Raw genomic sequence first — 13,545 nt, forward strand, 5'->3', positions numbered from 1 at the left:
ATAGTTATGAGTAATTATATGAAATTTTATAACTGACATAAATAATCAAATATTGTACCCCAAACAAGCACAAATCAAGCACAATACTACACATAAAGATAAAAAGGTATAAACTGATGAAAAAAATCTAAATTTATAGTGCTATGAAATAATGTAACAGAAAGGGTTCATTAACAATTCAAAAATATTGACAACTCTTGATCAAACTAACATAAATGAAGATATAGAAGATACAAGCATACATGCAATGAAAAATATAGAAGATACAAGCAGACAAAATTAGAAATAAGTTAGCAACATTAAAACAGATACTTATGAAATCTAGATAATTGTAAACAATATGTTTAAGAGGTTATGTGATGATAAATTACAAAATCAAAAATAAAGATTATATTTTCTGGATTAATAAGCCCACCAAATCGGAACCAAGTTAATCTGAAAGACAAAATGAGTAGGTAAGTGTGTAGGTATTATGCTTAGCGAAATATAGTTTTTCTCACTGTGAGTGACTAGTGAAACAATTGATTAGGACATGTTATTCTTTTACCCTTTTGAATAAAAATAGATTCTTTACTCACATATGTCCAGATTATATTATCTCCTCTTTCACCATTACCGGTTCTTCTCCCACTGCTCTACAATCTGGATCCACAATTTTCTGTTTTTCATTAGAAACAATTAAGTTTCTGAGTGATTAATACAGTATAAAATAGACACATATATATTGAATATAAAACTATAATGAGATGAAATAAAAAATAACATGAGGTTTGGACAAGACAGTAAAGAGAGATGCAGAGAAATCAGAAGAAATGGCACCAGAAACAGAGAAACATTTGTTCAAAACCCAGGAATGTCATAACATTAATCTGGAAGCTATGGTGTGTGTGTGTGTGTGTGTGTGTGTGTGTGTGTGTGTGTGTGTGTGTGTGTATGTGTGTGTATACCATAAAACATGGATGAAGGAAACTGAAGTTGATATCATAAAATGATGAGAATATGTGTGCTCATGAATTAGCAAATTAATAGAATGAAATGGCAATATTAAAAAATATGATCTATAGATTGAAAATAATTACCCTAAATTTTAGAATGATATTCTTCACAGAAAGAGAAGAAACTAAACAACAAAAAATAATACTCCTAAATTCCCAAATTTCCTATAAAGGCACAGAAAACAGTGAAGCCAGTCTTATACTGAAGGAAACAAAACAATGTTGACAATATCACAAAAGCTGGTTTGATGTCATACTACAGAGTCAAAGTAGGAAAAAAATTCATGGCCCTTTCACAAAAGCAGGCATGTAGACTAACTGAATAGTTTCAATAAACAAACCTATGCAGCTATAGATACCTTCCTTTTGACAAAAGTTTCATAAACATGGCAACTATAATACGAAATGTTGTGAAACAAGTCATATTTGGAAGACACCTTTCTTATTTTATACATAATCTTATTCAAAATGATGAATGTCTTTAAATTATGTGTAGAAACTTTGAAAGTGGAATAGGAAAATACATTAAGATACAAACATAGGCAACAACTTTCCTAATAATTCTACAATGGAATGTTTCAGTAGGATTCCATCCAACTCAAAACACAGCAACCAATTTACCAGTCTATAGATAACCTTCAAAGTGAGGGAAATCTCGTCCAACTGTTCTTCCAACAATATATATAACTGTCAATAACATGTAAAGTTGTAAGAGAGTTAAACACTGACTGAAAAATAAGCAATTCTATCAAAAATTGTGCCAATAAATTTAACAGATGCTTCCCAAGATGCAGAGAAGACTATACACCAATACCCATCACGGAACACTGTAAATAGAGTACTTAATTGGTCTAGATAACAAAAATATGCCATCAGATATAGAGAAAAATGCTGAGAGATCATAGAGGAAGAGCAAGCCACCACTACACCTTACCTCCTTGGTTTCCCAGGAGACAATAAACAAATTCTGGTTTCTTCCAGCTTACATTCTGATTCCATACACTTACCTCACTTCCTGCCTCTCTGTAAAGACCTGCAGATCTCTATGGTTAACTACTGGAAAGTTCCTATCTCTGACAATCAGGCAGGCTTTATTTGTACAAGCAAGATATCACCATGGAACACTAATTACACTTTCAATAGTAATGCAAATTACTTCATATGATATGGAAATCAATATGGAGTAATTGTAGAGCTATGTGTAATGCCCCCATAAAACATTTGTGTGTGTGTGTGTGTGTGTGTGTGTGTTTCTGTGTGTGCCAGTGCATGCATGTGTGTTCACGATTTAGCCTATGATAAAGAGTACCCTGCTGGAGAGAAACAGGCCCAGGGTAGATCTTCCTATAGGAACAAGGAACATCCAGAGTCTCAGCCACCAGGATCTTTGACCCGCATAGCCAGTATTATACAGGACCCTGATCTCTGACCACATCTATGGGACCCTGACTGTGGAGACACCTCCTATAGAACTTGGATCACCCAGAGCTATAGATATGCAATCTGACCCACATAAGCTCTCCAGGGAAGTACCATAGAAAGAGGTAGAGACTCCACAAACACCTACTGGAAGAAGCTGTGGGAAGATGGTGATACAAGAAAAATCCTAATAACAGAAAGACAAGCATGACACCACCAGAATTTAGGGAATCTACACCAACTAGACTGGAACACAACAACAAAGCAGATGATACAGAAAGGAACAACTTAAAAATTGCTATCAAAACACGATATAGGCCCTCAAAGAAGATATGAGAAAAATCCCTGAAAGAAATGGAAGAAAAAAAACAAACAAAAAAGTGGAAGAAATGAATAAATTACTCAAGGAAATTAAAGGAAGCACAGAAAGCCAAGAAAAAATAATCAAGCAGGTGAAGGAAACAGATCAAGTCTTGAACCCTGACGTAGAGAAAATAAAGGAAACACAAACCAAAGTAATGCTGGAAATAGAAAAACTGGGCAAAACATCGGGAAATACAAGTGTAAGCATAACAAACAGAATGCAGGAGATGGAAGAGAGAATATCAGAAGAGAATCACAGAAGAAGAAATAGAGGAAATTGATTCATCAACCAAAAACAAAAAAAAATCATCAATCCAACAAATCCTTAAAAAACATCTAGGAAATGTGGGACACCGTGAAAAGGCCAAACATAAGAATAATGAGAATATAGGAAGGTGAGGAAGCCTAGCCCAATGGTGCCGAAAATATTTTTAACAAAACACGAGAAACCCCAACGAGAAAACAACCAAAAAACCAAAACAACGAACACCAAAAGGGGGACAAAAAACCCACAACAAAACCAGCCAAAAAAATAAGAGCAGCAAAGGAAAAGGAAAGGACAATCAAGGCAACCGAAACACCAGCCCCACCCCAGCCAGAAGGGCCGGGGCAACAATTGGCCCGCCAGCCAGCCCCCAGCAAAACCAACCGTGGGACAAGCCGCAACCAGCCCAGCACCCCACGCCGAGCTGGAGGCCCAACCAGGAAGTTAAATCCCACAAAGCTGGCACGATAATCTACCTACACCAGAAACTAAGGGTAAAGCAGTACCCTTCAAAATATATTCAAAATAAATTCAAAATACCACTGCCAACAACAAATCTAAAGCAAACAAGCATCAACAGTCAATGGTCCTTACTCACCCTCAACATTAATGGTCATAACTCACCTACATATTGACACAGGCTAACAGAATGGATACAAAGACACAATCCATCCTTCTGGTGCATACAAGAAACACATCTAAGATTCAAACATAGACATTACGTCAGGTTAGAGGGTTGGGAAAAGATCTTCCAATCAAATGGAACCAAGAAGCAAGCAGATCTGGCTATCTAATATCTAACAAGTTAGACTTCAAACCAAAATTAATCGAAAGAGATGAAGAAGGTCACTTCATATTAATGGCAGGAGAAATCCATCAACACAAAATCTCAGTTCTGAACATCTATGCCCCTAATACAAATGCACCCACATTCGTAAAAGTATAGTTATTAACACTCAAACCTCACAATAAACCTCACACTTATAGTGGGAGACTTCAACACACGACTTTCAACACTAGACAGGACCACAAATCAGAATCTCAACAAAGAACAAAAGAACTAACAGAAGATATGTCTCAACTGGGTTTAACAGACATTCCATCCAAACATAAAAGAACATACCTTCTTCAATGTTCCTCATGGAAACTTCTCTAAAATCAACCACATCCTTGGTGACATAAAAAAACCTCAAAAGATACAAGAAAATAGGTATAGTCTCCTGTAACTTGTCAGACCATTGTGCTTTAAAATTGGAATTCAACAACAACAGAAATCACAGAAATCCTGCAAAGTCATTTAAACTGAACAGTGTAAAATTGAATCACACCTTGGTCAAAGGATGAAATTAAGGCATTTCTAATAGACAAGGAGAATGAGAACAAAGTATACCAGACCTTATGGAACACCTTGACAGCAATGCTACCAGGTGAGTTCTTTGCACTAAGTGCCCATATGAAGGAAATAGAGGATAGTCCCATAACACAATTAACAGATCAACTGAAAGTCTTACAACAAAAAAATAAAACACACAACAGAGGAGAACATGCCAGGAAATAATCAACTTGAGGGTTTAAATCATCAAAATAGAAACCAGGAAAACAATACAAGAAAAAAAATCAATACAACAAAAGAGTTTTTTTTTTTTTTTTTTTTTTTAAGAAAAGCAACAATATAGACAAACCTTTATCCAGACTAACGAAAAAGCAGAGATAGAACATGAAAATTAACAAAATCAGAAATGAATAGGAGAACATAAGTAAGGACACAGAGGAAATCCAGACATTTTCAGGTCATACTTTTAAAACCTGTATTCCACAGAAATTGAAAAGTCAAAGGAAATGGACAAATTTGTGTATAACTGTCACTTACCAAAGTTAAACCAGGAACAGAAAAAACAACTTAAATAGACCTATAATTGTAATGAAATGGCCCCCCCCCCCCCCCCCCCCCCCCCCCCCCCCCCCCCCCCCCCCCCCCCCCCCCCCCCCCCCCCCCCCCCCCCCCCCCCCCCCCCCCCCCCCCCCAGAAGCAGTCATCGAAAGCCTTCCAACCAAAAAAAGCCCTGGTCCAGACCGTTTTAGTGCAGAATATCACCAGACATTCAAGGAAGAAGTAACACCAATACTCCTATAGTTGTTCCACAAAATAGAAACAAAAGGTTCATTTTCAAACTCTTTTTACAAGGCCGCAGTAACCTTGCTACCCAAGCCTCACAAAGACATAAATAAGAATGAAATCTTCAGACCAATATCCCTGATGAACAAGGATGTGAAGTTACTCAATAAAATACTGGCAAACTGAATTCAAGAATACATCAGAGAAATCATCCCCCATGACCAAGTAGACTTCATTCCTGGATTGCAGGGATGATGTAACACACGTAATCTATCACAATATTCCAACACATAGACAAACTGGAAAAAAACCCGTATGATCATCTCTGTAGATGCACCAAAAGGCTTTGACATAATTCAACACCTTTCCATGACAAAGGGTTTGAAGAAATCAGGCATAACAGGAATATACCTAAACATAATAAGATCAAGGTAGAGCAAACCACCTGCCAACATCAAACTGAATGGATTGAAATTTATGGTGATTCCTCTTAAATCAGGAACAAGACAAGGTTGCCCTCTCTGTGCATATCTCTTCAATATCATTCTTGAAGTTCTAGTGAAAGCTATAAGGCAACAAAAGGAGATCAAGGGGATCCAAATTGCATATGAAGTATTCAGAGAGTCTCTATTTGCAGATGACATGATAGTTTACATAAGCGATACATAAATTCTACCAGGTAACACTTACAGTTGGTGAACACCTACAGCATACTAGCAGGATACAAGATAAACTAAAAACATCAGTAGCCGTAATTTTATCAGAAGACAAAGAGGCAGAGAAAGAAATCAGAGAAACATCACCCTTTATAATAGCCATGAGCAACATAAAGTACCTTGGGTTAACGCTTATTAAACAAGTGAAAGACCTATATAATAATAAGATTGTGACTCTAAAGAAAGAAATTAAAGAAGGTACCAGAAAATGGAAAGACATCCCATGCTCTTGGATAGGTAGCATAATCATAGTAAAAATGGAAATTTTGCCAAGAGCAATCTACAGATTCAATGCAATCCCCACTAAAATCCCACAACAATTCTTCACTGACCTTGAAAGGATAATACTCAACTTTATATGGAAAATCAAAAGACCCAGGATAGCATAAACAACCCTATACAATAAATGAACTTCAGGAGGCATCACCATTCTTGACTTTAAGCTCTACTACAGAGCTATAGCTCTGAAAACAGCCTTTTAGTGGCACAAAACTAGACAGGTGGACCAATGGAATTGAATAGAAAATCCTGATATTAACCCACTCACCTATGAACACCTGATTCTCAAAAAAACAGCTAAAAGTATACAATGGAGCAAGGATAGCATCTTCAACAAATGGTGCTGGCACAATTGGATGAGGGTGTGTAGAAGACTGCAGATAGACCCATGTCTGTTGCCATGCACAAAACTCAAGTCCAAGTGGATCAAAGGCCTCAACATCAAACCAGCCACACAAAACCTCTTAGAAAAGAAAGTAGGAGGTACCCTTGAACAAATTGTTGTAGGAGACTGCTTCCTGAACATAACTCCAGGGGCACAGTCACTGAGAGCAACAAATAATAAATGGGACCTCTTCAAACTTAGAAGCTTCTGTAAGGCAAAGGACACAGTGGACAAGACCAAAGGGAAGCCCAATGCCTTGGAAAAGATTTTCACCAATCCTATATCTGAAAAAGGGCTAATATCTAAAATATAAACAATATAAAAAGAAGTCAAGAAATTAGTTCACAAAACACCCAATAACCCTATTGAAAAATGGGGTGGAGATCTGAAGAACGAATTCTCAATATAGGAAATCAAAAAGACACTTAAGTAAGTGCTCACCATCCTTAGCTATCTGAGAAATGCTCATCAAAACATGTTTCAGATACCACTTTACTCCTGCCAGAATGGCTAAAATTAGAAACACCAATGACAAGTCATACTGGAGAGGATGTGGAGATAGGGGAACACTCCTCTGTTGCTGGTGGGAGTGCAAACTCATACAGCCATTTTGGAGATCAGTATGGCGGTGCCTCAGGAAAATGTTAATTAATTTGCCACAGGACCTGACAATCCCCCTCTAAGGCAAATGCCCAAATGATCCACATCCATGCAACAAAGACATCTGTTCAGCTTTATTGATAGCAGCAATATTTGAAATAGGTAGAAACTGGACGCAACCTAGGTGCCCCTCAATTGAAGAATGGATAAAGAAGATGTGGCACATCTACACATTGGAATACTATCCAGCTGTAAAATATAATGGAGTCTTGAAATTTGCAGGCAAGTGGATGGCTCTTGATGAAACGACCCTTAATGAGGTAACCCTGTCACAAAAAGAGGAACATTGTATGTACTTGGTCATATATGGATTTTAGACCCAGAACAAAGGTTAGCAGTCTATAATTCTCAGCACCAGAAGAATTATGATACAAGGTGTATTCTAACAGATTCACACAAGTTCTCTCAGAGAATTGGGAAAGGACAAGTCCCCCAGAGCACAGAGAAAATCAGGGAAGTGAATGGAGAGAGAAGTATGAGAAAGAGAGGGAGAGGAGATGAAAACACATGCTACTAGGAAGATTGAGTCAGGGTAGGAATAGAATGCAGTAGAGAGAGAGACAGAACATAAAAGAGGGAGACACCATTGATTTGAGGAGAAAACTGAACCCAAAGAAAGTCCTAGGGACCTTCAAGACTACTGCCACCAAAAATTTGAGCATCTGTGGAAAGGCTACCATAAATGTCCTACCCGGATACTGAGGTCAACAAATTATTAATGGAGACCTCATATAATACCTATAGGAAACAGAAGCTAACACACATAAATAAACACTGAGCTGAACGAGAACCTAGATGCAGATGGAGAAGACAAGACCAGTTTTTAGAAACTCATAAAGACAGCTGACCTGAACAAGGTGGAGGTAATGAGCCCCCAGACTTATATCTGGGAACCAAGCATGGGACTGAATCAGGCCCTCCTGAATATGTGTCTCAGCCAGAAGGAATGAGCAGTCTAAGGGACCTCAGACAATGGAACCAGGATGTATCCCTGTTGCACAAAAGGACCTTGCGAACTCATACCTCATGGAGGGATACTGCCTTAACCTAGAGACAGAAGTACTAGTACCTACTTCAAATGAACTTTAAGAACTACATGACCCCACCTGTGTGGCACTGCCCAACATGTGGAAATGGGGTTGGAGGATGTGAGGGGATGGTGGTCAGGGTGCATGTGAGGGGGCAGAGGGGGTAAAAGAGAGGAAGGAAGGGAAGGATAAATGAAGGGAGGGATGAGACAGAGATGGGATGGACGTGTAAAATAATAAATATAAAAAACCCAAAAGAGAGATATACATATACAATGAAGTAAAATCAGCCATACAATGAATGGATCTATATTATTGTTATGAATATGAAGATGGTAATATTAAACAATTAAGACATTTTAGATAAGCATCATGTTTTCTGTCGTATGTAGAACCAAGGTTTGAAAAGACAGAACTGTAGAATGGTAATTCCTTTTTGTGGAAAAGTCTAAGAGAAGATAATGGATGGTAAGTAATAACATTGTACTTTGTACACATATGTGAAAACGTTATAGTGACTCCTTTATGCCTGCTACCTATTACCCCCTCTACAGCATTATGGACCATTAACCTTCTGGAATCATAAACACAAATAAACATTTTTTTCTATATGTTACTCTGGTCATGATGTTTTATCACAAAGCAAGAGACTAGTCACTAGGACACAAGCTAAACCTTTGGAAAATGGCATCAAAATATGCATTCATAACTGTATCAGCATAAATGACCTTTGCTGTGAGATATTCACTTTTTCTCCTTCTGTGGCACTGACCATGCCCATTGGTGGGTGGAGCCAGGTGTGGAACTAACCTGTGGAAGGAGGTCTGAGGAGGATTCTGGGAATGCTCTCTTGCTGGCAGGTCACTGAGGGGAGAGCATCCAGTGGAGCCAGCTGGTGTTAATCTACACAGGTTGTAAGTTATTTCTCCTTGAATACATATCTATTCAGGCTATTTCTATATCCTGATCTGGTGTCAGAAGCAGGATAAGGATTTTCACAGGACCTGGGTTTCACCCAGGCAGCAGGCGGCAGACGCCATTCCCCAATGGACAGGGTCCCTTGCCTAAACAGGTCATCAACAGTCAATGATGCTTACTCACCCTCAACATTAATTGTCATAACTCACCTATAAAATGACACAGGCTAACAGAATGGATACGAAGACACAATCCATCCTTCTGGTACATACAAGAAACACATCTAAGATTCAAACATATACATTACCTCAGGGTAAAGGGTTGGGAAATGATCTTCCAAAAAAAGGGAAGCAAGAAGCAAGCAAGTGTGGCTATCCTAATATCTAACAAGTTAGACTTCAAACCAAAATTAATCAAAAGTGATGAAGAAAGTCCCTTCATATTAATCGCAGGAGAAATCATCAACACTATATCTCAGTTTTGAACATCTATGCCCCTAATACAAAGGCAAGCATATTCGTAAAGGGAATGCTATTAACACTCAGACCTCACATAAAACCTCACACATTATAGTAGGAGACTTCAACACAACACTTTTAATACTAGACAGGACCATGAATCAGAAACTCAACAAGTAACAAAAGAACTAACAGAAGTTATGTTTCAAATGGGTTTAACAGACATGTATATAACATTCCATCCAAACACAAAAGAACATACCTTCTTCTTTGTTCCACATGGAAACTACTCTAAAATCAACCACGTACTTGGTGGCATAAAAAACCTCAAAAGATTCAAGAAAATAGGTATAGTCCCTGTATCTTGTCAGACCATGATTCTTTAAAATTGGAATTCAATATCAACACAAATGACAGAAATCCTGCAAAGTCATTTAAACTGAACAATGTAAAATTGCATCACACCTGGGTCAAAGAAGGAAATTAAGGATTTTCTAATAGTCGACGATAATGAGGACACAACATACTGCAACTTGTGGGTCACCTTGACAGCAGTGCTACCAGCAAAGTTCATTGCAATAAGTGCCCATAGGAAGGAAACAGAGGCTAGTCCCATAACACAATTAACAGCACAACTGAAAGTCTTACAACAAAAAGAACAAAACACACAACGGAGGAGAACATGCCAGGAAATAATCAACTTGAGGGTATAAATCAACAAAATAGAGACCAGGAAAACAACGAAAAAGAAAAATCAATGCAACAACGAGTTTTTTTTTTTTTTAAGAAAACCAAGAAGATAGAGAAAACTTTATCCAAACTAATGAAAAAGTAGAGAGAGAATATGCAAATTAACAAAATCAGAAACTAAAAGGGGATCATAACAATGGACACAGAGGAAATCCAGATAATTTTCAGGTCTTACTTTAAAAATCTGTATTCCACAAGAAATTTAAAATTCAAAGGAAATGTACAAATTTCTGGATAACTATCACTTACCAAATTTAAACCAAGAACAGACAAACAACTTAAATAGACATATAAACACAATGAAGCAGAAGCAGTCGATAAAATTCTATCAAGTTAGGCAGCATATGCAAACTTTGAGGCTATATTTCTTCCTTGTCAGAAAATTTTATTAGTGTGAGGATCACATACATAAATGACTCACTTTTGATGATATCAAAAGTAGAGCTCACCCCCACTATAATTTTCAGTCCCATATAGGAGAACCAACAACATGTCCATTTCTAATATTCACTGAGTCACAATGTAGAACAAAAGTCACCTAGTGCTGTGATTTGCAACATTCCTAGTGCTGTGGCACGTGAATACTCTTACCCTTGTAGTGGGGACCTTCAAACATAAAATGATTTTCATTGCTACTTTATAACTGCAATGCTGTTGCTGTTATGAATCATAATGTATGCATCTGAAATGCAGGATATCTGATAAAATTCCCAAGGAAAGGGTCATTCAACTCCCAAGGGTCATGACCCACAGTTTGAAAACCTCTGTTCTGGTGGAGTACAACCCAGAACTATGGAACTGTCCTTAAGTTCTGTCTAAGAAGAATACTCAGTTCTCAAAATGCTTTTGACTCTACAAATATTATCCCAGCGAAATTTAAGATAAAGGATTTGTTTTTTTTTTTTTTCTTCTTTTCCCTTCTTGACCTTCTGTTTTCTTTGGGTTGAATCAACCAAGAAGAGATTGGACGGCTTATTACAATGTTCCACAATCACTCATCTCATGAGTCAAGAAATACAGGCAAATGTTCTTAGAACATGTAGGATGCATTCTGACGTGGATATGTCTTTTAATGACCATGGAAGCTCTTATGCCTATGGAAACACTTATAAAGTAAAAACACTTAATTGTCGTAGTGTCTGAGAGTTCAGATGTTCATTGAATTATCACCATGGCTGGAGGGTGGTGTTATACAGGCAGACATGTTGTTGAAGAAATCTTGATCACAAGCCAACAATAGGTGGACTCAGGGAGTAGGCATGGCTTGCTCCTATAGGAGACTCAAAGCCACATAATGACATACTTCCTGCAGTAAGGAACCATCTACCCCAGGAAAGAAGCCACACCTCTTAACATTGCCACTAACCATGAGACTATGGGAACACACTCCATTTATATTGCCACACTTGGAGTAGCAAGATAGGATCACTAATGATCTCCTAGGCATTAGAACCTACGGTTAGCAGGGTATTCACAAAGGGCATAGTGCTCCAGACAATTTATATTGTGTTGGCCCAGTTTTTCATTCCTCAATAGGTGGAGCATGGAGCATGGAATGCTCCACTGGTTTAGTAAGCATCTAAATACTGATAAATGACTCAACTTTAGTGCACACAGGATTTTATTTGATACAAAGCCTCACTGAGTGTGCCACGATTCCTTAAAGTCAATGAGAAAGGAAAACCTTTGGTTAAATGTTATGTCAATAAATACCCGAGGTCTATGGCACAGGATTATTGTGTAGCAAGCATAATCATCTACTCACAACTTGTATCTGGTAAGTTTCTGGTTGTGCTCCCATTTTCAAGAGCTTAGAAAAGATTATCTGGATGTGGCAGAGAGTGTCTGCTATAATATAACATGAACCATGCTATACTTCTGCTTTATATATATATATATTGGGCAAACACCAATTTCCCCCAATCATTCAAGGGAAAAGCAAATTTCCCTTGTATAGGTTGTAACCTGTAAGGCTTTAAAGGTAATCTGATGCCCCAGTAACGTTTATTAACATTTATTTTCTTATCATGTGCATTGTGTTCTGCCTGCATGTATGCCTGCATAGCAGAAGAGGGCACAAGACCTCATTACAGAAGATTATGAGGCACCATGTGTGTGATAGGAATTTATCTAATGGATGACCAGATAGTGCTCTTAACCTCTCAGGCAAAACTCTAGGTGCAACAGCATCACACCCCCCCCCCAAGACAAACCCCTGCCACACACCAATGACTTTCCACAGTTCTCTACTGCTCACCATCAGCTCCAACCATGCTGCCCTGCTGGCTGATCCTCCTCACACATGACAGATCTTCTCTGGCTACTAGCTTCAGCAACTGTCAGCCCACTACCTAGAATGCACATCCTACATAACTGCTGCTAAAGGGCCAGACTCACTACTTTCACATTTTCATTCCCAAACTGAATCCTCCATGAGGCCCATCTTGGGCAATATGTTTCTCTGAAAAGAACATCCTCCCTGCAATTTCATTTCCTCAAAATTAGCCTTTGCATTCCTTCTCTTATCACTTATCATAATGAAAATGCTTCATAATGACTTATGAAATATGTAGCCACTGCACATCCCTAAACTTCATAGAAAGCTCCATGAGGATAACATCGGTTCATCTGCTGGATCTGCTCATGTCTGTGTCTGTCTGAACCAGTAATGGGCAGAGCCCTCTTAAAGTGCTAATGGGACTAAGATAATGCAAATGAAAGGGGAATCAGTGGTAGGAAGCACGTGAAAACACACTATTATCTCTGGGTCTAGTCTTAAATCTAAAAATGCAGTTCCCACCAGGGCACGGACTTGAATTCCCCCCCCCCCCCCCCCCCCCCCCCCCCCCCCCCCCCCCCCCCCCCCCCCCCCCCCCCCCCCCCCCCCCCCCCCCCCCCCCCCCCCCCCCCCCCCCCCCCCCCCCCCCCCCCCCCCCCCCCCCCCCCCTCCCCCTCCCCCCCCCCCCCCCTCCCCCCCCCCCCCCCCCCCCCCCCCCCCCCCCCCCCCCCCCCCCCCCCTTTTTTTTCAGTGAGCCAGTGCGAGTTTGTCCCTCTACACCTCCTCCCTCAGAGGCGAGGACCCAAGAATGGTGAGCTTGAGCATGCTGTCTGCCAGGTCCTCAGTCCTTCCCCACCGCAACGACATTCAGATGCTTCAGGGAGCCTGGTCAGGAGCAGGAACTCGGTTTATTGC

Source organism: Phodopus roborovskii, unplaced genomic scaffold (assembly GCF_943737965.1).
Source record: "Phodopus roborovskii unplaced genomic scaffold, PHOROB, whole genome shotgun sequence".
In the NCBI taxonomy this organism is placed as follows: Eukaryota; Metazoa; Chordata; class Mammalia; order Rodentia; family Cricetidae; genus Phodopus; species Phodopus roborovskii.